Raw genomic sequence first — 25,590 nt, forward strand, 5'->3', positions numbered from 1 at the left:
ACCATAGCCCACCTAATCCTTGGGGCAGAGCTTCTTTGCCAGCTTGCTTGTATCTCTCACAAATGTCCTATCTTAATAAACCTATTTCTCGCCTCTCACTGTGTCTCTGGCTGACTTCCTTCTGTGCTGAGAAACAAAAGAACCTGAACCTCCCTAAGTCCAGACCCTAACTGAATGATTCTAATTTAAAAACTGTGGGTTTAAGTCCCCATCTGGGTCCTTGGTAAGTTCAAGACAGAGGTGCTTTCTGTTTCAATTTCAAGCAAAAGAAGTGATTTCGGTGCACTTAGGGAATTAAACATCACACGCCACAGATGTGAAGGTTTTCTCTTGTGCAATTAATTACGGTATGGGATTCTAAAATAGTCTTCGACTTTAAAACCTTGTTCTAATTTCCAAGGCTGTTGAGGAACATGGATTTTTGAACCCCAAAGATGTAAGTCTGATCAGGCTGGGTAGCTTAATTGCCATCTTGGTGAGTTTAACCTTTTTCATGTGGTTTCTAAACGTGGGTGCTGGAGTTCCCATGACTCAGCTGTAAGGAACCCGACTAGTATCCATGAGGATGTGGGTTTGATCTCTGGCCTTGCTCAGTGGGTCAAGGATCTGGCATTGCTGTGAGCTGTGGTGTCGGTTGCAGACGCAGCTTGGATCTGGCATGGCTGTGGCTGTGGCTGGCAGCTGTGGCTCCAAATCGACCCCTAACCTGGGAACTTCCATATGCTGTGGGTGTGACCCTAAAAAAAAAAAAAAGGTGGTTGCCAGAGCTGTTAGAATTCTCTGACACAGGGTCCAACCTTCATGTAGTTTAAAAGTCCAGGGTACAACCTTAGTGAACAGTTCTTGAGCACTGCCACTGCTTTTTTTTATATTCCTTTGTTTCCACGCTCCCAAAGTCAGTCCAATACGCAAGCTAATTGTCTTCTTCACACCTTACTCAATTTTAACGCAAGAAAGAAGTGTGTTTTCCTTTACTCTGTTTTCCATATCAGGAGAAAAAAAAAAGGAGAGGGCATGGTTGAGATGTGTAGGCTAATTTTGTTTGTGGCTTGCCTTTTCCAAACATTCCCTCTCCCAAACCTCAGCTATTTGTTTTATTTCTGTTGCAATAATATAATGAAAAGACACAACGGGGTAGAAACACCTGCACATGACACGCACCCTCAACGTGTTTCCAATTCAACTTTAGAGCATGGAAGAGGACACTCTTTCTCTCCCCGTCGTGATTTGATGCCTTCCCTTCCATCAGGCAAGAGCATGAACACATCTCTGATGGCTGGGTCGCACAGACAGGGACTCAATGTAATTTCACAAATAACTGCAATCATCTGAAGGAGAAAATTGGCTTATGTTCTGTGTCATCATCGTGTCTTTTCTTGGCTGTCCTTCTGATTCCAGGTACCCACCTCAGAGCTATTCAGCCTGTTCTCAGAGTTTCTTTGCAATGTTTTTATACATGTATTAAGGTAGAGAAATGGGATTACAGGTGGCCATGCTTTTATGTCCAAGTAGCGAGGCAGGAGATAGGTGGACTCCAGGTTAGACATTTACAACCAGGCACCTGTCTATACTTCAAGAAAGGAATGACAGCCGGCACAAGGCAAATAATTGGTACTTGTCTTCTGTGAACCTGCTAAACAGGTAATGACAGGATCAGAGAGGGGCTGAGTCCTGCTTGGACAAAAGACCCAAAAGTCATATATACTCCCCAGCCTAAGGGTCAGGGAGACCCCCAACTCCATGGGCACAGAGAGACCCCTCTGGGTCAGAAAGGGAGGGGGTGTCAGGCCATAATAAGTCTAGATAACCCTCCCACCATGCTTTGCTTTGGAATCCATCCTGGCCAAAAGATGCACACGCAGATCAGGGACAGCCCTGGGTCTGGTCACGTGCGAAAGATAAAACAAGTTCATTGGCCAAAGGAAGATAAAGCCCCGGAAAAAACTGCTTCATATAAGTGATTCAAATCACCTCTCTGGTGTGCTCCTCATTCAAGGGGCACCCACACCCACACTCCTCCTTTCGGAATGTGTTACTACTGTGCTTCTGCCTTAGATAAATAAACTACTTCTCTGTGTGCTCTCCCACAGGTTGTACTGTGTCTGTAACAATAAACTTTGCACCTGTTTTCAGAGTCTGCCTCCTTGAAACATTCCTGCTTTCAATAGGGGGCGAGAATCAGAACAATGCTGCTTTTAGCCTCTTGCTGGTCTAGTGGTTAGGCTTTCCGATTTTCATCCAGGCTGCCCAAGTTCCATTCCTGAGTGGAGAATGAAGATCTCAATCCAAGCCATCACTCACTGTTGTCTCTCCAAAATCAGTACATTATAATCTCACTGTTGGCAAGTCCTAGATCTCATCTGCCTTGCTTTCCTCTGGCTGAGTACCTGAAACGTATTAGACACCCAACACATGTTTACTGGATAAATAAAACAATTAGGATCACATAAACCAAAGGAATAAAGCCTGAAAATGAAAGAGAAAATAATCTATACTTCAATGTGGCTGTAGACCCCTTTGGTCTCATTTACTAGTTTCTTGTTCTAACATCATGATGTTTGCTACAGAAAGTTAAATGTCCAGTGGCAGAGGAATGGATGCAGAAGATGTGGTACATGTACACTGTGGAATATTACTCAGCCATAAAAAAGAAGGAAATAATGCCATTTGCAGCAACATGGATGCAACTAACGATTATCGTGCTCAGTGAAGTAAGTCGAATAAATACCACATGATATCACTTAAATGTGGATCCAAAATATGATACAAATGAACTCATTTATGAAATAGAAACAGAAACACAGACATAGAAAACAAACTTATGGTCACCAAAGAGGAAAGGGGGGAGGAGGGATAAAATAGGGGATTGGAATTAATAGATACACACTGCTATATATGAAATAAATAAACACAAGGACCTACAAATACAGCACAGGAAACTATATTTAATATTTTGTACTAACCCACAATGGAAAAGAATATGAAAAAGAATGTTATACGTATATATATAAACTGAATATATATACCTAATATAACTGAACATGTATAAAACCGAATCACTTTGTTGTACACTTGAAACATTGTAAATCAACAATACTTCAATAAAACAAAGTAAAATAAAAAGTAAACGTTTTAAAAATAGCCTCAGATCCTTTTGGGCTCAGATCTTTTTTTACAGTCTCATATCATGACATTTGCTACAGAAACTTATTCAAATGTTTCATTTGGTTCATTACATTTTCCTTGTCAGAAGCACTATGGGTTCTTCAACTGAGAAGAAAGTTCAAGGTCGATAAGCTTTTAGGTGGCAACAGTGACTAGCAAGACTGTCAGAGGTGTGACTTGCTTTTTGTGAAGTGACCCATTGTGTCTTGTTTTTCTTAAAACGTGTTACATAAATGAATCCATAAATGACTGGCTGTTCAGAGGAAGAGAATATTTAAATAAAATTACCTCTGTGTTTCATTTTTTTTTTCTTTTTCTTTTTTTTGCTTTTTGGGGCTGCACCTGTGGCACATGGGCGTTCCCAGGCTAGGAGTCAAATCGGAGCTGCAGCTGCCGGCCTACAGCATAATCACAGCCATGCAGGACCCAAGCCCCATCTATGACCTACACTGCAGCTCATGGTAATAACTCACTGAATGAGGCTAGGGATCAAACCCACATCCTCATGGATATGAGCTGGGTTTATCACTGCTGACCCACAGCAGGCACTCCTGACAATCTATTTTCAAAGTAATTGTGCTATATATAGATTTCAGTAAGCCAGAGAGACACCGTAAAGGGAAATAAACTTGGGGCTTGCGATGTAAGACACGGTCCAGATACTTACCTGGATGCATTTCCAGCTTTTGAAATTTAGTCCAGATAAATGTGAATACTCCACCCAGTGAATCAAGTTTTGTTTTCTCAGTGATACGTTATCCTGGACTCTACCGTTGACTGGAATTCAGGGACGTGTATTATTAGTTTGGTGCACAAATATCTTCCCAAAATATCGTCTGGATTATTCTCTCTGGAACAATAGCTTGAATATTGTTTTTGATAGACAGCATTCACGGTGTTCATGTATTAAATTTTATCTGCCCCTGGCAGTTTTGTGTTCACCAAGTTTTCAGCTGCTCTTCACATGCATAGATGTCCTGTAAAATAAGCAGGATGAGATATTCCTGAGTTGTCCTTTGTTTTAACATTTTTCCTGTAATACACAGAACTGGACGTTCCCTGGTTGGTAACCATCAGAAGGCAAGCGACTCCTTTCCTATCCTCCACTGATTATCCTTTTATATTCAATGTTATCTGGAAAATACAGAAGGCATCTGGTCTAAATGGTCCTTATTATCTGAGTCTCATTGAGAGCAAAGACCCCTCAAACTGCACCCTTTGAGAATGTTAGCTCACCACCTACAAGTAAAACGTTTAAATGTCGAGACTTATTCTGCAAACATAAAAGGATGGATGAAAACAAACACATTTATCCCTATAATCGACATTCTTTAAGTCACGTTCATTGTGTGTACAAGCTGACCTGAGAGAGTGCATTGCTGGCAGCTTCCGCTGGGGTCAAGGTTATTCAGAAAGGATGAAACACACAGCAATTTATGTCTGAATTGGCATAGCAAGTCTGTTTGGTGGAAACACAAGTTGAAAATGGCTTTTCCGTGCTCTTCCCAGCATCTTTTTTTTTTTTGTTTTTTTTTGTCTTTTTGCTATTTCTTGGGCCGCTCCTGTGGCGTATGGAGGTTCCCAGGCTAGGGGTCTAATCAGAGCTGTAGCCACAGGCCTACGCCAGAGCCACAGCAACACAGGATCCGAGCCGCGTCTGCAACCTGCACCACAGCTCACGGCAGCGCCGGATCCTTAACCCACTGAGCAAGGGCAGGGACCGAACCCGCAACCTCATGGTTCCTAGTCGGATTCGTTAACCACTGCGCCACGACGGGAACTCCCCTGAGTTGTTATTATTAATTGGTAATGAGAACTCTCAGGCTTCTCTTTTGGGCATGGGGGGATTTTCATAGGATTCAAATAGTTCTCTAGTATCATTTTTAACGTCATAACAAAACTCTGCCTTGTTGGCAAGGCTTGAGATTGATTTGTAATATGATGTCAACATTTAGACACGTATGAACCCTGTAAAAAGCACCCAATAGAAACAGTTAAATGGATGGTCTGGGAAAGTGGCGTTAGAAAGAAATGAGACTCATGTCAGTGGGTAAACAATTTCTAAGCAGCCAGTGTACTAGGGAATCATGGCACAAAATAAGAAATCTAATGTAACATGCAAAAGTGTTCTTTCATTCGAATTCCCAATAACACTGTGTATATAAATAATTATAATTCCAAATCAAAGTCCAAATGACAAACATACCTAAAAACCAGTTTGGGTGGACGTATTCATTTCAATTCCAATAAAACTGGGATACTTATTTCACTCTTCAAAATCTGGACAACCCCGTTATCAAACATGGATATACTTATTCACTTCAATCCTAAATAACACCAACACATTTACTAGATCAAGTTATAAGGCTAATTAAATATTCCGAATAATAATAGGGTGTTTATTATCTCAGTTTTCGATTCAAATTCCAAAATCCAAAGAACACCAAGAATAAACACCAAAGGCACTATTATACTTGGTAATTTATATTCTTTTTTTTTTTTTTTCTTATGGCTGCACCCATGGCATATGGAAGTTCCAGGGCCAGGGATTGAAACTGAGCCACAGCTGCCATCTACACCACAGCTGCAGCAACATCCCAACCCACTGTGCTGGGCTGGGGATCCAACCAGTGCCGCTGCAACAACCTGAGCTGCTGCAGTAGGATTCTTAACACACTGCACCACAGCGGGAACTCCAGTAACTTATATTCTGATTCCAATTTCTATTTCTATCTTAATGTATCTGTAACAAACACTAATGCATTTATTAGAGTAAATTGCAAATAGTACTTCAGGTCTTATTAATTCAAGTTCCAGTTCAAGTTCTGAAATATAAATTGCCTTGGTACCAAGCACTGAAACGACTATTAGTTCCAATTTCAAATAATAGCAGTGTAATTATTACTTCTTAATGCAATTAAAATCCAGCATCTAATATCTCATAATATGTACTGTTGCACTTATTAGCTCAAATTCAACATAACATTGATACATGGCTCTGTTACATTTCCTTTCTGTTTCTAATATTTCAGTATCTCCTCTAACAATCATTGCTCTACCTATTATTTCAAAGAACAAATAACACAGTGGTCTTGTCAATTTAAAATCAAAATCTAAAATCCAAGTATATCCAAAGCCAGCATTGGCACACTTACTACAGAGAATTCCAATAATGCTGACGGAATTATCAGTTAGGTTGTGATCACATACCAAACTCCAAGGACTGTGATAACAATCCATGGTGATTTGGTGTTCAATTTCCAAACAGTACCCACGGACCTAATGGTTCATATTTTATGCCATCTAAGTTATCTCCATAACAAAGCCTGGTTTAAGTTATTCATCCAAATTTCCCACCACACTTACTTACATATTCAAATCCCAAACTGCAAAAGTTTACTTCTAAGTTCATATTCCAAATGAAACCAATTCACTTTTTTTTTTTTTCTTTTTAGAGTTTCTCCTGCAGCTTAGGGAAGCCCTGGGCTAGGAGTCAAATTGGACCTGCAGCTTAAGCCTACACCACAGCCACAGCAACACTGGATCAAATCCCATCTGTGACCTACACCACGGCTTGCAGCAAAGCCAGATCCTTAACTCACTGAGCAAGGCCAGGGATCGAACCTGCATCCTCATGGAGACAATTTTGGGTCCTTAATCCTCTGAGCCACAAAAGGAACTCCCTGATTTACTTATTAATTCATATCTCAACTCCAATTCTAAACTGCAAATAAAACTGACAACAAGCTTTGATGCATATATCACTTCCAAGTTCAAATAACACTGATGTATTTATTCAATCTTATGCCCATACACAAGCACTCGCCATATCAACCTCAGGTTCGATTTTAACCAAAATGCCATTTCAACTCCAAATTTCAATAAATCTGACCACCAGCAGAGATGCACTGATGAGGTTCAAACTGCAATGAGCACTGGTATATTCATTCATTCGTATGCCAATTAACATACCCAAATATGCCAAGCAATGGTACAGTTACTGGCTCAACTTTTTTTTTTTTTTTTTGGCCACCTCATGGCATATGGACTTCCTGGACCAGGGGTCAGATCCGAGCCGCAATTGCAACCTATGCCACAGCTGTGGCAATGCTGGATCCTTTAACCTTCTGTGTGAGGCTAGGGATCAAACCTGCGTCCTGGTACTGCAGAGATGCCGCCTATCCCCTTGTACCTCAGTGGGGACTCCTGAATTCAAATTTTTATGTATTATCCAAGTCACAGTGATAACAGTTATTATTAAGCTTCTTTGTTCTAAATTTCAAATAACCCTAGTATCTTTCAGCCCAAATACCAACTAAAATTGCCACATAAATACCAAGTACTGATGAACTTTTAGCTAATATTTTAAACAGCACTGGTGTACCTGAGAACAGAAACTGTAACTACTAGTTTAATTTTCAGTTAGAATTCCAAATTCCAGGAACCTCTGATCACCAGCACTTCAGAGTTTAAATTCCTCATAATACCATTTGCCTTCTCAACTCAAAATTCTAATTTAAATTCCCAACTCCAAAGAATACCCATGACAAAAACAGACATTTTGGAATCCAGTAACAAATAACACTATTGTAGTTATGGGTTCTAATTTCAATGAAAATTCTATCACACACAAATTTCTCCATCAAGAAGCCATTCCACTCATGCCTTCAAATTCCAAAGAAGGCTAGTACATAAATATTCAAGTTTCACATAACATCAGTTTAAGTGCCATTAAGTTAGTTCAAATTAAACATAACAGCGGTTTACTTACTAATTAAGTTGATAACAATGTACGGCTGCATTGATTAGCTAAAATTAAAAATGACTACACTCTATTTATTTGCTCAAATTCTAATTCAAGTTCCACAAACCAAAAAATTAAAGTAATTAAAATAAAAAACACCGGTGCACTTATTAGCTCAAATTCCAAATAACTTCGTTTCACTTATTGGTTCCAATTCCATAGATAATTTTAAAACCTAAATAAGTTTGATAATAAGCACTGCCTGTTGCGTGTATTATTTCAAATTCTAATTAATACTCATGTACATTTCCTTGAAATTTCAATGCAGTCCCAAAGACCTATATAACCTAAGGTTTACTTTTTCGTATGATGTACAAATAACACAAGTAAATTTGTTGATTCAATTACGTAAATTTTAAATTTCAGATAACAGTCTAGAACTTCCAACTGAAATTCTCAGTTGAAATTTTAAAATTCAAGCAAGACTAGACCACTTACGAGTTCTAAATGCAAATAGTGCTGGTTAATTACTAGCTCAAATTTACATCCAAATTCCATAATCCAAATAAATACTTAGGCATACACTGGCTTGAATTCTAAATAATCCTGGTATACTCACTGATTTAAATTCCGTCTGAATCAGGTGTAAATTCCTATTTCTAAAAAACGCTGGTACATTCTTTTGTTGAAATGCTAGGTAAAATTCAGAAATTCAAATAAAACCATAGCAAAGATCACGTTTAAGCTCTGAGATTCTAGATTGCAATGATTTACTTATTTGATTCTAATTACGATACACATTTAAATTTCCAAATAATACCCACGACCTTCTTTGATTCGTTTCTCTCAAATACAAATGCATTATATTCCAGTATCATTTCAAGGAGAAAATTGCTCCTAAAACAAGTTCTGGTGCATTTAGCTCCAATAACACTAGTGTATTCATTTGTTCAAACTCAAAGTTAAAATTCCAAATAGAAACACTGGGGCATTTATTAGTCTCAATTACCCTAACACTGCCCTACTTACTGGTTAATAGACCCGTTTACATTAGAAAATGTATTTAACTCTCTTCATTTATATCAGGGTGTTTGTTATGTCCATATTCAAAATGACAATGGTTCAATCCTTTATTTAAATTTTCCTTCAAGTTTCTACGTCTAAACAATTCTGAAAATGAACACCGAGGTACTTATCAATTAACTTAAATGTCAAATGTATAAACTATTGAATGTTAAAATATATACTAAAATGATTAAAATGTGTCAAAAGATCTAAAAAATTTATACTTATTAATATGGCATTATAATACTGAATTATGAATAACTGCATTTATCACTTCCTACTCAATTAAAATTCCAAACTCCAAATAGCTCCAATTATAAATATTCTTTTACTTATAATTTGAATCCAAATTTCATGGAAAGAACTTTGGTTGGATTTTCTGTTCATTTTTATTTAAAATGTGTTTAATATTGCCTATTTCAAAGATATCTCTCCTGATTTTATACCAACAGAAGGAAAAAAACCCACTTCAACTAGGGACCAGGACAATACATTAAGATTAATTTATACTGCTGTCTGGTTTTTAATGACATTCCAGAAATTCCACTCCTAGGTATATAACCAGAAAAAAAATGAAAACACTAATTTTAAAAGATACAGGCACCCCAATGTTCATAGCTGCACTATTCACAAGAGCCAAGACATGGAAACAACCTAAATGTCCATCCAAAGATGAATGAATAAAGAAGAGGTGGTCCATGTATACAATGGAATATTACTCACCCATAAAAAAGGAAATGCTACAATTTGCAGCAATGGGGATGGACCTAGTGATGATCACTCTAAGTAAAGTAATTTAGACAAGACAAATACCATAGGATACCACTTATATGTAGAATCTAAAAAGTATACAAACAAATGAATGTATAAAATAGCAATAGAGTCACAGATGTAGAAAAACAAACTTGCAGTTATGAAAGAGGAGGAGAGGGAGGGACAAATTAGCAGCCTGGGATTAACAGATACAAACTCCTATGTATAAAATAACCAAAAAAAAAACCCCTCTTGTATGGCACAGGGAACCGTAGCCATTATGTTGTAATAACTTTTAATGTAGTATCCGCTATAAACATAGACTGGGTCACTATGCTGGGATGCCAGAAACTAACAGAGAATCAACCGTACTTCAATTTTTAAAAAATGCTTCTTTTGTACCATGTAAAAATCAAATAGTATTACAGCATTGATATATATGGAGTGGGTTTCTTTCTTAAAATCAGAAAGCATTACTATTTGCCAGCCAATAAGGAAATGCTTATCATTGATATTCAACACCATTAATCTGTTAACTAAATAATATGCAACAGTTAAATATTACTGACGGGGTGGGATTACAGGGGAGACCCGTGTTCCCAAGAGGGTCAATTTTCGGCCTGATAATAGGTGAGGACATTGAGCATGGGCACCGGTTCCTCATGAATAATGACACAAACCCTATCACACGGTGCACAAGGGTTTGCACCTGCCACACAGGGCTTAGTGTTCCATCTCGTCTTTGGAAAGAGTGTGTGCGTATGAGCACACGCGCGCGCGCACACACACACACACACGCACGCACACACAGTGATCTTTTCTTCATTTCAATTTTCTTTACACTAACCTGTGGCTCATCTTCTTCACTCAATGCTTCACCTCAGCTTTATTCCAGCGACCCATCACTGCGAAAAGATAATCACTACCATGATGATTTATAAATCAGCACCCCTTAAAAAATTAACAACGTACCCTGTAGCGTCTGGTCGTCACTCTCCCCCAACCAAACTCTTTTGAATGATGAACGCTTACTGGCTATCCTCAGGCTAAAGACAAATGTGTGAAAGACGTTGTGAAACACAGGTTGGATGATTCAGGGAGTGGTGAGGGTTAAAGAGCCAGGGTGTTACTGGGGGACTTGAGGATACTTCTTCCTAAATGTAATTTTATTATTATTATTATTATTATTATTATTATTATTATTGGCTATGCCCACAGCATGTGGAAGTTTCTGGGACAGGGATCAAACCCATGCCACAGCAGTGACCCCAGCTGCTGTAATGACAATGCTGGATCCTTTACCCACTTTACCCAAGGGAACGCCCTACGTGTAATTTTCTACTCAACTCTGCTGCTAGGAAGTTGGGTGTGTTTGGGCATGGATGCAAGGTCACAGTGAAGCTCACTCTCTTTCTTTTCTTTTCTTTTCTTTTCTTTTCTTTTCTTTTCTTTTCTTTCTTTCTTTCTTTCTTTCTTTCTTTCTTTCTTTCTTTCCTTCCTTCCTTCCTTCCTTCCTTCCTTCCTTCCTTCTTTTCTTTCTTTCCTTCCTTCCTTTCTCTTTTTCTCTTTCTCTTTCTTCCATCTGTCCATCTTTCTCTCTTTCTTTCTTTCCTTTTCTTTCCTTTCTTTCTTTCTTTCTTTCTTTCTTTCTTTCTTTCTTTCTTTCTTTCTTTCTTTCTTTCTTTTCTTTTCCATCCTTTCTTCCTTTTTCTTTTCTTTTTCTTTTTGGCTGCCCCTTGGCATATGGAGATTCCCCAGCCAGGAATCAGATCCAAGCCATAGTTGCAAACTACGCTGCAGCTGGGGCAACACTGGATCCTTAACCTGCTGTGCCCTGTGCTCCTAAGACATTGCTGCTCCCGTTGTGTCACTGCAGGAACTCCTTTTTAAAAAAAAAAAAATTTTTTTTTCTTGGAATATAGTTGACTCACAAAGTTGTGTTAGTTTCAGGCATATAGCAAAGCAAATCAGTTGTTCATATATATCGATCCATTTCTTTTTAGATTCTTATCCCTTACCGCTTTTCACAGAGTCCTGAATAAACGACCATGTGATTTCTTAAGGATGATATGAAAATCACAGTAGCATCTACTTCTTAAAGTTGTGACCATTAAATGAACTAACATACACGAGAATTCAGGGAAATATAAGGCATCGAATGAGACCACCGCCAATGAAAGCCACTGTGTGAATTTTGAATAATAGATACATTACAGTATTTGCCTGTGTTTTATTTCCCATGGCAATAAGCTGCCTCCTTAAAAAAAGTTCTGCAATTTGATTTCAATCAATAAGGACCCCTCTTTGATTGATACCACATAAATATAGGTGGCATACATAACTCCTTAATAATTAAATCCTGTGTAATCATTAGGTGCTAGTAGTGACATGATCAAAACAACATAACTTACTAACATTTTAAAATATAATTATAAAGCTCATAAATTTTTTAAAATGTATTTCTTAAGGATAAAATGATGTTTGGAGAGCTTACTGAGAAGGAAAACATCTAAAAATAAGCTGTTTCAGCAGCAAGCATTCTGTTTCTGTCGAGAAGTATAAAATGCCAAAAATCTACGTGAAAAGATGAGAACTGAGTGTAAATAGAGTAAATATTTTATGATATAACAAATCGTAGCTGGAGTTCTTATTTTCGTCCTCCACAACAGGAAAAAGCACATTTTTGTTTTCCTCCTCTAACTTTGCAGCATTCATGAACACACTTTGGGAACATTTAGAATTACTGTCATCCTATAAACCTGTTTGAACATATTCAAGTATATGTTTTCACCACTGATACCTCACATTGTACCTTTCACTTAATTCAAGGAAAAATGCTCTAAGAAGGACACAATACCACACTGTGTTTTGGCTTTTGTCTTTTAAGGGCTGCACTCGCATCCTCTGGAGGTTTCTGGGCCAGGGGTCCAAGTGGAGCTGTGGCTGCCAGTCTACACCACAGCCACAGCAATGCGGGATCCGAGCCGCATCTTTGATCTACACCACAGTTTGTGGCAATGCTGATCCTTCACCCTCTGAGCAAGACCAGAGATGAAACCCGCATCCTCATGGATACTCATCAGGTTCGTTAGCCACTGACCTATGATGACGGGAAGTCCAACTTTGTCAACTATAGGCTCTGTGGAGAGATCCTGGGAACGTAAGCATTTTGCCCAAGTGAAAGTCTGCATCCTTTAACCCATAGCCCCCCCATTTCCCCCTTCCCCCAGCCCCTGGAAACCACCATCCTGGTCTCTGCTTTTAGGGGTTTGAGGATTCTAGATTCTTTACAGAAGTTGTATCATGGAGGACCGGCCCTTCTCGGTCTGGCTTATTTCAGGAAATTGCTAAGACAGTCCATCCTATATGAATGATTCTTCTTACAAAATAAAAATAATAATGATAATAAAATAATACTGGAGGAGACTTTGGGAAGTGATGGAAATGGTTTTTTTTTTTTTTTTTGTCTTTGTTGTTGTTGTTGTTGTTGCTATTTCTTGGGCCGCTCCCGCGGCATATGGAGGTTCCCAGGCTAGGGGTTGAATCGGAGCTGTAGCCACCGGCCTACGCCAGAGCCACAGCAACGCGGGATCCGAGCCGCGTCTGCAACCTACACCACAGCTCACGGCAACGCCGGATCGTTAACTCACTGAGCAAGAGCAGGGATCGAACCCGCAACCTCATGGTTCCTAGTCGGATTCGTTAACCACTGCACCACGACGGGAACTCCGGAAATGTTTATGCATAGATTGTGGGGATGGTTTCACCATTATATGCTTATTTCCCAACGCATCGAATTATATATATTGAATAGGAGACCTTTTTTATGTCAAGCATACCTCAATAAAATGATTTAAAAATACGAAAGAAACTCCCAAACTTTGAACAGGTATATTTTATGTGAACAACAATCATTCAATCATTTCTACACTTTCACCTTAATTTCTTAATTCTTTTTTTTTTTTTTTTCCTTTTTTGGCCACAATCGTGGCTCATGGGAATTCCTGGGCCACTGACTGAATCCGAGCTACAGCGGTGACCTACACCACAGCTGTGACAATGCTGGATCTTTAACTCACTGTGCCAGGCTGGGGATCGAACCTGTGTCGCAGCAGGGACTCAAGCTGCTGCAGAGACGACAGTGGATTCTTAACACACGGCGCCACCGCAGGAATGCCCCTTCGTTCTTTAAGTGTCCTTGTGTAAACCTAAAAATAGATATTGGATATCTTGGTTCAATATCTTTTTTTAGGTCTATACAAGAATACTTAACAAATTAAGGGCAAAAGGACATAAATGAACTGATTTGCAGAACAGAAACAGACTCCAAGACTTTGAAAAACTTATGGTCACCAACAGGGACAGGTCGGGGGGTGGGAGGGGTGGAATGGGAGTTTGGGACAGAAATGTTCCAAAAAATAGCTTTGGATGATGATTGTACAACTGTAAATGTAATAAAATTCATTGAATTAGTATTGTTATTGTTTTTAGGGCTGCACCCACAGCATACGGAAGTCCCCAGGCCAGGGGTGAAATCACAGCTGTAACTGCCAGCCTACACCACAGCCACAGCCATGCCAGATCTGAGCTGTATCTGTGACCTACAGCGCAGCTCACAGCAATGTGGGATCCTTAGCCCACTGAGCAAGGCCAACGATCGAACCCACGTCCTCATGGATACTAGTGTGGTTCGTTACAACTGAGCCACAACAGGAACTCCAAAAATTCATTGAATTATTTAAAAAATAAAGTAGGAGTTCCCATTGTGGCTCAAGTGTTAATTATTGGACTAGAATCCATGAGGACACGGGTTCGACCCCTGGCCTCACTCCGTGGGTTAAGGATCCCGAGTTGCCATGAGCTGTGGTATAGGTTGCAGGTGCGGCTTGGATCCCATGTGGCTGTGGCTGTGGTGTAGGCCAGCAGCTACAGCTCCTATTCGACCCCTAGCCTGGGACTCTCTATTAAGCCCTAGGTGTAGCCCTAAAAAGAAAAAAAAAAAAAGTATATTTTGTCTAATAAAAAAAACATATTTTATAGGTAAAGAAAAACCTTCACTAATATATAAGTAATATTTTTCAGTCTGTGCAGGTATGCTACATACATACTAGGCTATACACGAATACAAATCCCTGCAGGTTGATTCTTATTTAGATACACTCTGCCACAAAAACATAACTGAAATATAATTGTAAGATTAAAACTTTTCTATACAGAGTTTAAAATTCAATCTAGTTTGAAAGACAGAGTTATTTATTCCATGTAAGATCATGAGGTCATCTCTTGAGCAGCCGTTTGGGGCTAAAATTTAAAGAACAATTTAAAAAATATACTAATTTGGAGTTTCTGTCATGTCGCAGCGGCAACGGATCTGACTAGGAACCATAAGGTTGGGGGTTCGATCTCTGGTCTCACTCAGTGGGTTAAGGATCTGGCGTGGCTGTGGTTGTGGTATAGGCCAGCAGCTTAGCTCTGATTAGACCCCTAGCCTGGGAACCTCCACAGGCTGTGGGTGCGGCCCTAAAATAAATAAATAAATAAATAAATAAAAAAAAATAAAGTAAAAAATATACTAATTTATGTTAAAAATAAAGTAAAAAATATACTAATTTATGTTTGCAGCTTTTCTGGGGAACGAGACAACCAAAAAAAAAAAAGTTAAATATCGCTGTAGATAAAATTACGCATTGTATTCGAGAAATTTTGACATCTTATATGAAAGTCAATTATGGGTACTTGAAAAGAACAAAAGAATCGACATGTTATTTCTAATATGTTTTAAATGTTCCCAGTTGCTTCCTTTTAATTTCTGTTATAATAGATACTCCCACTGTATGTAATTACTTAGAGTTAATTCCTTTCTATTTATAAGCAAATGAAGCTGATTTAAAATTGAAATACAGTGGAAAAGCTTTGCATTCGATTTAAATTAATAAAACGAATTGACCTGAAGGTTTATGAAATTATTCTACCTGGAGCATTTCTGACGGAGGGTCCATGCAGACATATTTTCCTAAGATCTAGACAGTGGTTCCAATTAGATTCGGAATCTGAATTACTTCCATGGCTGTGGCATCGGCTGGCACCTGCAGCTTGGATTGGATCCCTGACCTAGGAATTTCCATGTGATACAGATGCAGCCAAAAAAAAAAAAAAAAAGCTATTAGAAGATAAATAAAGAATATCTTCCTTTATTGTACTATTGTTGTTTTGGATTTGGGATCAGCCTCCTAAGACTCTTGCCCATGGTCCATTCCTCTACCTCACCTTCCATGCCCACTGCAATGGTGGGGTGGTTATTTCTTACGGGCTCTTGTGGCATCTTAGCTGGACTGGCTTAGAGGGACACCAGCCACCCTCCCTCAGCTCTCTCTCCATCTCCTTCTCTGTCTCTGCATGTCCAGCTTGCCAAGACCCAAGACAGCCACTTTTCTTGTTCCTTTTTTTTTTTTGTACTTTTTTTAAAAATTAGAGAAGAGTTGATTGACAGTGCTGTGCCAATTTCTGCTGTACAGCAAGCACAGTGACCCCGTCATAAATATATATCCATTCCCTTTCTCATTCAGTCTTCCATCCTGGTCTATCCCAAGAGACTGGATAGAGTTCCCTGTGCTGGACAGCAGGACCTCATGGCTTATCCATTCTCCATGTCATAGTTTGCATCTACTCACCCCACACTCCCCGTCCATCCCACTCCCTCCGCCTCTCCCTTGGCAGCCACATGCAAATCAGAACTACAATGAGGTAGCACCTCGCAGCGTGGGCATCTTTAACAAGTCGATAAAGAACAAATGCTGGAGCAGGTGTGTATCTTCCCTTTTAACAGAAAAGCTTAAGCTTCCACCTCACCTCCAGCATCCTGAATCCCTGTGTGTATATTGCTCCTGAGTCCTATACCTGTTTTTATTCAAATTAAAATTAAAGCTTGAATTTGCTCTCATCTTTCACTTGTTCTGTCCTTCTTCCTCATGGCTTTCCCTCCTCCCTTTTCTGTAACCAAACACTCAAATGTCTCATGTCCAAGGTGGAACTACTTCACAGCATTCCCCAAAGAAGGACCATGGGCATCTATTTCTTTCAAGGCTTTGATTTCCTTCACAGAGCACATAGCCACTTTGGGAAAACAAACAAATAAAACAAAACAAAGAGTTTTGTTTGTTTTGTTTAATAAGAAGTATTTATTATTATACTTATGATGTTTAATAATAAGTATTTATTGGATAGGGAAAAAAAATCAAAGTTTTCCCTATCACATTAATTAAACACAGTCTGAAATACCAGCTGCCCCTCCTAAGAACATTCAATCAGAGACAAGTGTCTGGACCAGTTCTCTCTCAGTATACAGACTCATGTAGCTTGGACATATGATGCATGTATTCCAGTCAGTCCAAACCCTCTTCAAACTAATAGCTGTGTCTGAATGACAGGATTACACTTCAAAGCCCAGGTATTAAAATCATTATCATTAACTCCGTCTTAAGGGTTTTTTCGGATGGTTACCATTTTTGCTGGGCAGTTCCTCATTTAGGTCTAAGCTAGGCTATTATGTAAAACCCCCTAAGGACAGCGTGGCGGGGACCAAACAGCCATGAATTATGTGCATACTGAAATGAAGAACATCAGCAGAGCGGGTGATAAACGCCACTCTTGCCAATTTCTATTTCCAAGGTTCCTTTTCTTTTCCAAGAAGAGTCATAAAACATGTCACCGAACTTCACTAATTGGTATCATTGCTTCCAGCGCTGTGATTCATGTCTGACTTTCAAAAGCAGGAGCTGGACTCGGTATTAAATTGTCAAAGAAATACCCACAAAAGCTTTCCTAACTCTTGCTGTTGTGAATGCGGGTGTGTTTTATTAAACCTTCTTCCAGGCAAATCCTTTCACACACGGCTTCCTGTTTTGGCTCAATTTCCCTACAGTGGGGGGGGGGGGGAAGGGAACTATGAAAGCACCTTCCTTTCTTGAACAGAGTTGAAAAGCATTGTCTTGCTTTGGGCGGGAGATACAGTGATGACTTTCTCGGAGTTCCTGTCGTGGCTCAGTGGTTGAAGAATCCAACTGGGAACCATGAGGTTGCGGGTTCGATCCCTGGCCTTGCTCCATGGGTGAAGGATCCAACGTTGCCGTGAGCTGTGGTGTAGGTCACAGACGCGGCTCGGATCCTGCGTTGCTGTGGCTCTGGCGTAGGCCAGTGGCTACAGCTCCGATTCGACCCCTAGCCTGGGAACCTCCATATGCCATGGAAGCGGCCCAAGAAATGGCAAAAAGACAAAATAAATAAATAAAGACTTCCTCATATTGAAAAATGTATGGGTCATGGTGATACTTTTCAGAATAGTAAGACTACAATCCACTGGTTTGAGGGCGGAAGAAGAGCTAGTTTTGTTCAAAATATAGAGCTTAGATCAGTTCAGTCAAATAATGAAGAGTCTGTTCTTTATAACCTAATCTTTTAATTTGTTGAGTGCCGGGGTGATAAGAGAAATGAAATGTGTGTGTGCGTGTGTGTGTGTGTCTACATGCTGTTTTGTTTTACCTCCGCTATAAACAAGGAGGAATTATAGCCTGCATAGGTGACTAAAATCTGAAAGGCTAAAAAATTTCTGAGTGGGTCCCAGATAAAGCAAAAGCATTTAATTTCAACTCCAAGTATTTGGACGGAGACCGTTAATCCTGTGGCTTTTCTGCAGAACGAACTTACAATGTACTGTACATACGAGGACCTGTGTGAGGCAGACAGAGGGTCCATTACGTCTTATCCCGAAGCAGCAGATATAAATCAGAGTTTTCCCGGAGAAACGGGACATGTGGCTATGCAAGCTTTGCACCCCAAAGTGACCTTCTGAGGACAGAATGTGTGTCATTGGTTCCTCTGCAAGATGATGGAGGAAGGAATGGATAAAGGCAAACATAAAGATGGTGAAAAGCAGTGTATTCCCATTATACAGGTCTTAGGAGGTCAAGTGCAACGTGATTTCTCAGAGAATATCAACACCACTGGTACTATGTTTACAATGTGCAAATATATTTTACCCCATGTTGCATGCCCTTATACAATGTATCTTTTCTGAGCACAGAGATTTTCCTGGTGACACGTATCAGGGTAAATGTGCATTTATTTACTCCACACAGATTTTTTTTCCTTTTTTGGCTGCCCCGTGACATATATGGTTCTCTGTCTAGGGGTTAAATCAGAGCTATAGCTGCCGGCCTATGCCACAGCCACGGCAACTCGGGATCCGAGCCTTGCCTGCGAACTGCACCACAGGTCAAGGCACCACCAGATTCTTAACCCACTGAGTGAGGCCAGGTATGGAACCCACATCCTTGTGGACACTGCTTGGATTCGTTTCTGCGGAGCCAAGACAGGAACTCAGATGTGCATTTATTTAGTCCATACTTTTTTTTTTTTTTTCTTTTTTGGTAACCCAGTGGCATCTGGAGTTCCCAGGCCATGGATCAGATCCTGCTGGCAGTTGTGACCTACGCCTCAGCTGTGGAAATGCTAGATCCTTAAACCACTGCGTGGGGCTGGGGATCGAACCTCTGCCCCAGCGCTCCAGGGAGACTGCCAATCCTGTTGCACCACAGCAGGAGCTCCTAGTCCATACTTTCGAGATATACCCTTGAGGGACTGTAGGTTTCTTTATTGACAATTGCTCTGCTCCCTTGGATTTTATGGATTCATGGCTTTTTTTGTGACCGGGGAAACTTCGCGATAATCTATTTATTTTTCCTCTGCGTAGGATCTGCTGTCCTCTCTCTGGTTGATGGTGGGTTTTACTGGACTCAAAAAACAATACTTTTGGAGTTCCCACCATGGGGCAATGGGATCAGGGGCACATCTGCAGAACCAGAATGCAGGTGTGATTCCCAGCCTGGCGAGTTGCGTTAAGGGTCTGTCCTTGCCACAGCCGTGGCATAGGGTCTCAACTGCCGATCAGATATGATCCCTGGCCTGGGAACTCCATATGCCATGGAAGGGCCAAAAAAGGAAAGAGCAATACACTCTGTTCCAACAAAGCATTAAGCATCATCCTCCCTCTCTCGTCCCATCCTTTTGAATCCTAACAGCTCTGAGAGCCCTCAGCCGTAGCATTCACGCCATGGTTTCTGCGTGTCTTGTAGATTCCCACGTCAACTGCAAACAAGCATGAATTATTTTGTCTCCTGACCACAGGTTTCTCCCCATTGGGCCGTGATGTGATTTGGGGCCATGCAGGAGAACCCATCTTGGGCTGGGAACAATTTCCTCCCTGTAAAGAATTTGAACCTGCAACACCTGCTTGCTCCGAATGCCACCCAGACACTTCCCCTTGACGATGGCCAGTTCAAGGTCATTCCTTCACTGGGTTGGAGAATATCGAGCTTCTTTCTACTTTTTTTTTTTGGCCATGTCCAAGGCATAGAGAAAGTCCCAGGCCAGGCCAGGGAATCAAACCCAAGCCCTGGCAGTGACAATGCCACATCCTTAATGGCAAGGCTACCTGGGACCCTAATTTCTTGTTTCTCACATTTTTATGGGAGTATTTTTGATTTACAATGTTGTATGAGTTTCAAGTGTATAGCAATGTCATTCATATATATATATATGCACATATATGCATTTTCACATATTCATATATTCATGTGTATATATATATATATGTATATATATATATATACTTTACAAACACACATATATATACTTTTTCAGATTATTTTCTATTATAGCTTATTACGAAATATTGAGTAGAGTTCTCTGTGCTACACAGTATGTCCTTCTTTTTTTTTTTTTTTCTTTTTTTGGTCTTTTTGCCTTTTCTAGGGCCGCTCCCACGGCATATGGAGGGTCCCAGCCTAGGGGTCGAATCGGAGCCGTAGCCACCAGCCTACGCCTAAGCCACAGCAACGCGGGATCCGAGCCACGTCTGCAACCTACCCACAGCTCACGACAACGCCGGATCCTTAACCCACTGAGCAAGGCCAGGGATCGAACCCGCAACCTCATGGTTCCCAGTTGGATTCGCCAACCACTGCGCCACGACGGGAACTCCTTCTTCTTTTTTTTTTTTTTTTTTAAATGTATTTTGTACATAGAAATGTATATCTGTTAATCCCAAACTGCTAATTTATGGTGCCCCTCACTTTTCCCCTTCAGTGATGATAAATTTGTTTTCTATGTCTGTGAGTCTGTTTCTGTTTTGCGAATAAGTTCATTTGTATCACTTTAGTAGATTCCACATACAAAGGATATCCTGTATCTGTCTTCCTCTGTCTGACTTAAAGGACATTTAGCTCCTGATGGATATCACCCCAGATGGATGATCCCTGGACTCCACGGGTGAGGCAAACATTTTCTAGGAGGATTCCGCAAAATGCAAGCAGCTCTAACTCAAAATGACAAGCGTTTGCAGGATGGCATGGAATTCCCTGCAGGAAACCTTAGGATTTCACTCTAATTAGCTCTGGGGCTTTCCAGACAGCCTAACAGCAGCACCAACAGTTATCTACACTTTATGCAACAACCAATCTGCTGGGTGACAAATTTTGCAGGAAAGTGGTGTTAACAGGTTATCAGCTGGGGAGCCCTGTCTCTTGCAGTCACCACTCAAAGCCAGCCAGCATGCAGAGTACATACACACACACACACACACACATATATATACATATACACACACATACATATATATATAGAAACTGGAAATTTTTTTCCTTTTTATAGCCACACCTGCAGCCTATGAAGGTTCCCAGGCTAGGGGTCAAATCAGAGCTGCAGTTGCAAGGCCTTCGCCACAGCCATGGCAACACTGGATCCGAGCCACATGTGTGACCTACACCACTGCTTGTAGCAATGCCAGATCCTTAATCCATGGAGCGAGGCCAGGGATTGAGCCCACATCTTCAGGGACACTCTGTCAGGTTCTTAACCTACTGAGCCACAATAGGAACTCCATCTGTTCATTTTTATACCTCGGCAAAAGGAAGATAAGAGGATATTTATTCTATAGAGGGGTCAGACCCCTCTTGTTTCAGGTTATGAACTGAATTGTGTCCCCCCCCCACCAGCCCATTCCCATATTGAAGCCCTGATCCCCCAGTATCTTAAAATGTGACTGGATGTAGAAAAAGGACCTTTACAAAGGTAATGAATGAGGTCAGTAGGGACCCCACAGGACTGGCTTCCTTATAAGAAGAAATCAGGACACACAGACACATACACACACTCAGAGACAACCGTGTGAGGACTTGGCCATCTACACACCCAGGAGAGAGGCCTCTGGAGGGACCAGCTCTGCCCACATCAGGGTCTCAGATTCCAGCCTCCCATACAGGGAAAAATGAGTGTCTGTTGTTTAAGCGCCCCTGTCTGTGATCCTTTGTTGTGTCTGCTCTAACAGCAAATACATAGCTGCTATCACCCATGGCAAACGTTGGTCTTCTGTAAACCTGGAACACAGCGTCCCCTATCGTATATTTCTGTTTCCACTGGCATCCATGGCATAGACCACAGGGATGAATCATTGGGTAGCGAGAAAATCAAAATCACACAGATATACGTTGAGGCACGCTGGAAAGCTGTTGAGATGATAAAGACGTCATGTTGGCACTGCTACCAAAGAGTCCATGTCTTTTAGACCTTGTCACTTAATGAGATAGGGAATAAAGGAAAGGCAGAGAGGAACCAAATGCCTTTGGCAACACAATAGCTATATTCTACGTGACAGGTGACTGCCTTTGGTTGATTTGTTTCTTGGGAGAGATAAAGAGAATGCATTTGAATGGCAAGTGGAATGCAAGTCATGACTAGATAAAGCCCAGTCTAGGTCACTGTCACTTTCCACGAGCACCTGGATTCTGCAGAGAATAAATAAATATGTTAACAAGGGATGCAAAAGGAACCTGGGGCTGAAAATGTGGGCTACCTCTCTCCACACTTATTATCATCTTCGAGTTATCCTTCCTTAGGGAAAGACCAGAAAGCCACCTGTGCATTTTTTCTGGACAATCTTCCATGCAAGTGTCCAAATTTTAAGTCCTTCCCATTACATGCATTTGGATAAGATATGAAACCAGAGCTGACTCGGGAGATGAGACAGGCAGGTGTCAATCATCTGTTGTCCTGATTGAGATTCTAACAGGTGTGGCATGATTTGAACTGAGCATCTTGGAAAGGGTTGTCAGGCAGATTCTTGGCAGTAGAAGCAATATCAGCTTCATCCATAGCCCATGTCTATCAAGTAATTTGGGCCACAGCTCATCCTTGGGAGATCAAAGATGCGCTTCTTTAGCTCTCCTGGTGATTACACAAGTCATTAAATGCTCTCGTCAAATCACTTCTGGCCAACATGCATTCTTTGCTGTTGAATGCTGACCAGTGCAAACACGAGTACCCAGAGGGACTGAAGATAAGAAACTATTACAAAAGGTGAGTATGTGATGGTTTATCACCCCAGGTGAGCTCCAATCTCTGGTACCATAGGATGGGGCACTGGAAGCCCATAAGATGGTACATGGGTAGAAGTCAAGGCTTCAGCAGACCACGTGGTTTCTGTGGTTGAAGTTTGGTGGGAAAGACAGCAAGATGGACAGACTGAGTGAAGGGCCCTAGAGGGTTAAGGAATGACAGCTGAGGTCAAAGTTTATCTCAGGGCATGGTGAGAGGACAAGCGGCTTATACAGCCAAAGACTTGCTCTCTTCTTAAAGACAAGGGCAGATTTAGGACAAATCTGAGAAGATTCTGAGACTGAAGCTTGCTGGAATGGTGTCTGGGTGGGTTTCACAGCATCACACATCTCCTAAATGAACGTTGTCCCATGCTTTGGAAAACATGAGGATTTAGCACTGATTCCAGACCTGTAGGGAGATCAGAGGAATCCAGACACCCCTGAACTCCTCTGAGCCAGCAAATGACACCACACCTCCTCAGGTTCTTTTCTTGAACACCCAACAATTTTCTTTTCCAAAGTAGCTTACCTGTTAGGGAGATGCCAGGTCTCCTCAATACTGAAAATGTTCATGGCTTCAGAACTATAACAAGCTTAGAAGTACCCTGAACCATGCTGGCAAATGCAGATCTCACACCTAGGAGACACTCACATCAAATGCTCTGCTCACGTCTAAGGACAGAACATTTCAGAAGTGATCTGTGGGGATGGATTTGGAGATGGCTAGAAAAACAATTTTCATGAGTGTATACTCATGGATATGAGTGACTTTTTCAGAGATTTTGCTGGATTCTAGGTTCTTGTTTGAGCAAAAGGGACTGCTTCTAGCCATTTGCTAAGTCATCTGTATTAACTGTTTAACTCTAATGAACATTTAAATACATTTATGGTGAAAAGCTGAAAGAACTTCTATCAAGATCAGGAACAAGACAAAGATGTCCACTCTTTCCACTTTTATTTGACATAATTTTGGAAGTCCTAGCCAAGGCAATCAGAGAAGAAAAAGAAGTACGAGTAATCCAAATTGGAAAAGAAGAAGAAAAACTGTCACTGTTTGCAGACAACATGATAATATACATAAAAAATCCTAAAGATGCTACTAGAGCTCATGAATGAATTTGGCAAAGTTGAAGGATACAAAATTAATACACAGAAGTATCTAACATTTCTTTATATTAATAACAAAAGACAGAAAGAGAAATTAAGGAAACAATCCCACATACCATCTCATCGAAAAGAATAAAATATCTAGGAATAAACCTACCTAAGGAGGCAAAAGACTTGTACTCTGAAAAAATAAGATGCTGTTGAAAGAAACCAAAGATGACACAAAGAGATGAAAAGATACCATGTTCGTGGATTGAAAGAATCAATATTTTCTAAATGACTTTACTACCCAAGAGAATCTACAGCTTCAATGTAATCCCTATCAAATTACCAATGGCATTTTTCACAGAACTAGGGAAAAAATTTAAATTTGTATGTAAACACAAAAGACCTGAATAGCCAAAGCAATCCTGAAAAAGAGAAACAGGATTGGAGGAAGTAGGCTCCCTGACTTTAGGCTATACTACAAAGCTACAGTCATCAAAACAGTATGGTACTGACACAAAAACAGAAATATAGATCAGTGGTACAGGATAGAGAGCCCAGAAATAAACCCACACACTTATGGTCAATTAATCTAGGACAAAGTAGGCAAGAGTATACAATGAATAAAAGACAGTCTCTTCAATAAGTGGTGCATGAAAATCTGGAAAGCTACATGAAGAAGAATGAAATTAGAACACTCTCTAACACCATATATAAAAATAAACTCTAAGTGGATTAAAGACCTAAATTTAAGACCAGACACTATACAACTCTTAGAGGAAAACAATGGAAAATACTCTCTGACATAAACCACAGCAATATCTTTTTCAGATCCACATCTAGAGTAATAAAAATAAAAATAAACAAATGGGACCTAATTAAACTTAAAAGCTTTTGTACAGCAAAGGAAACCAAAGCACAATTAAAAGGCAATCCACAGAACAGGAGAAAATATTTCCAAATGAAGCAACTGACAAGGGATTAATCTCTAAAATATACAAAAAACTCATACAGCTCAATATCAAAAAAAAAAAAAAAAAAAAGAAATGAACAGGAGTTTCCACTGGGGCACAGTGGTTTGATGATCCAGCTTGTTTCTGTGGAGTTTCTACTTTGATTCCTAGCCTCACCCAGGTCACTGGGGATCTGGCATTGCCACAGCTATTGTGTGGGCCACAGATGTGCCTTGGATTCCGTCTCTGGTTCGGGAACTTCCATACGCCAGGGGTATAGCCAAAAATGGAAAAAAGTAAAATAAAATATATCTTAAAAAACAAAAACAACAACCCAATCAAAAAATTTCAAAGATCTAAATAGCCATTTCTCCAGAGAAAAAAAATA

General features: G+C 40.3%; 1 long non-coding RNA gene across 2 annotated transcripts in view; it reads right to left on the reverse strand.

The window, feature by feature from the left end:
* LOC110257730 overlaps positions 1-10,779 on the reverse strand; it is a 32,613-nt gene extending 21,834 nt beyond the window's left edge. For both annotated transcript variants that reach the window (XR_002340923.1, XR_002340922.1), the window contains exons 1-2: positions 10,575-10,779; positions 3,833-4,142 (exon numbers count right to left, since the gene is read on the reverse strand). This is a non-coding gene — a long non-coding RNA (uncharacterized LOC110257730). The remainder of the gene's footprint in view (positions 1-3,832; positions 4,143-10,574) is intronic.

This window comes from Sus scrofa, chromosome Y (assembly GCF_000003025.6).
Source record: "Sus scrofa isolate TJ Tabasco breed Duroc chromosome Y, Sscrofa11.1, whole genome shotgun sequence".
Taxonomy (NCBI): domain Eukaryota; kingdom Metazoa; phylum Chordata; class Mammalia; order Artiodactyla; family Suidae; genus Sus; species Sus scrofa.